This window comes from Mastomys coucha, unplaced genomic scaffold, assembly GCF_008632895.1.
Source record: "Mastomys coucha isolate ucsf_1 unplaced genomic scaffold, UCSF_Mcou_1 pScaffold21, whole genome shotgun sequence".
NCBI classification, from domain to species: Eukaryota; Metazoa; Chordata; class Mammalia; order Rodentia; family Muridae; genus Mastomys; species Mastomys coucha.
Genome location: NW_022196904.1, coordinates 81,541,570 through 81,543,976, shown reverse-complemented (window position 1 = coordinate 81,543,976; position 2,407 = coordinate 81,541,570).

Genomic DNA, 2,407 nt, shown 5'->3' with positions numbered 1-2,407 from the left:
GGTCGGAGGATAACCCCTGGAGTCAGTTCTCTTCTTTCACACTGTGGATTCTAGAACAAAAACTCAGTTCTTCAGGGTTGCTGACAAATGCCTTTAAATTGTTCCACCTAAGTGGTCCATCAGAACCTTTAATCGAAGCATAACCAAAACCCACACAAGACAAAGCAAAACCAGAAACTCATACTTGGCATTCTGATCTATCACTGAAGGAGTCAGAACAGGAACTCATGCAGGGCAGGAACCTGGAGGCAGGAGGCCATGCAGAGTCTGTGGAGGGATGTTGCTTGCCTGCTTGCTCCCTACGGCTTGCTCGGCCTGCTTTTCTTTTTTCTTCCTTCCTTCCTTCCTTTCTTTCTCTTTTTTTTTTTTCCAAGACAGGGTTTCTCGGTTCTGGAACTCACTCTGTAGACTAGGCTGGCCTCCAACTCACAAATCTGCCTGCCTCTGCCTCCCATGTGCTGGGATTAAAAGCGTGTGCCATTTATTCATTTATTTATTTATTTATTTATTTATTTATTTATTAATTATTTATTGGCTTTTCAAGCCAAGATTTTTCTGTTCTGGCTGTCCTGGACTAGATTTTTAGACTCAGCTGGCCTCAAACTCTCTGCCTCCCTGTTTTGGGATTAAAGGTACCATTGCCGAGCTTGCAGGCATTTTTTTTTCTTTTTAGTTGAGTTCCCTCCTCTCAGATGATGATAGCTTTTGTTAAGTTGACATAAAACTAATCAATATGGGATGTATATAGCTCAGTGGTAGTATATTTGTCTAGCAAGCATCAGTCCCTAGGACCAGTTCTCAGTACTTCAAAATAAAATTATAAATAAATATATAGGCACTGGAGAGATGGCTGAATAGTTTGGAAGCGGTTACTATGCCTTCAGAGGACCCAGCAAGTTTGGTTCCAAGCATCCACAAGTTAGGAAGCACATACTACAGCTCCAGGGGATGCAATAATTCCCCAAAGGCATCTACCCTCACAGGCATATCTCTACCTCAGCCACAGACATAAACCTAATTGGAAATAAAAAATAACTGGGGATGGTGATAGACACCTTTAATCCATGGCTCTCAGGAGTCAGAGAGAGAATGAACTCTGTGAGTTTGTGAGCAGACTGATCTACACAGCAAGATCCAGAACTTCACGGTGACACCCTGCCTTGAAAACAAATAAATAAACCCTTTTTTTTTTTTCAGAGTTGAGGACTGAACCCAGGGCTTTCCACGCTTGCTAGGCAAGCAGTGCTCTACCACTGAGCTAAATCCCCAGCCCCAACTCTTTTAAAAATAAACAAAGAAAACTGTATGTATATTAAAAATTAGAAACTTTAAATGCATCTTACTAAATAGGCATTCTTTACATCAATTTTGGAGCAACTGCTTTAAAGAATTATATGTTTTTGAAATGGAAATTCCACTTTAGTGATTACTGAATGACCTAGGAAGCAAATGTAAGAATTGGTTCTTCCTGAGTTAGTCCCTAAGTAGAGTTGAGTACAAATGGCTCATTTACACAAAGACCCCAAAGTCACCAAGAGGGAAGGGGAAGAAGACAGTACAGGGTGGAAAGTTAATTAGCACATTACTACATTGGGAAACTGGAGCGCAATCCTACCCAGGGGTAGCATATAAAATTTGCCTCAGGAAAAAGAGGAAGCTGGGGCAGTTATCTGCTGTGGATTCCTACCATCGCTGGCAGGGTTTGTGCCTTGTCCAAGTGTGGACCAGGCTTTCTCCTTTCGGTGAGAAAGCCTAAGGCAGAGTCACAGGTGCTTGAAGACAAAAGTGTTTAAGGAAACAGTGGGCACCAGGGACTATCAGGGAGGCACTGACAGCTGCTGTTGTCAAATATTAAAGTAAGAACGATGGTAATGAGTCATTGTCTATAATAGTCAAATACCATAAACAACCTAAATAACCTAAATATACTTCAGAGGGATTGGATTAAAATTGCCAGATCCTATAACAAGGAGGTGATCTCTCATAAGATTCCTTCCTTCCTTCCTTCTTTCCTTCCTTCCTTCCTTTCTCTCTTCTTTTCCTTCAACACAGTTAGTTGTCTTGAGGGTTTCTCTGTGTAGTCCTGGCTGTCCTGAAACTCATTCTATAGGCAAGACTGGCCTTGAACTCAGAGATCTGCCTGTCTCTGTGTGTGTCACTGTACCCAGCTGTCAATAAGCTTTTCCAAAGACATATAACTTTTGTGGAGCTACATCTAGGGTGCTGGGGATGCATAGTAAGACTGTGTGTGTTTATATTTGTAGTATCTATAAACAGTAAAATTATTTTGTAATTCTAAATATCAATTACTCAATTATACTTTTTTTGGTTTTGCTTTGTTTTTCTTTCTTTCTTTCTTTCTTTCTTTTGTTTTGTTTTTTGTTTTTTGTTTTTGTTTTTTTTTTTT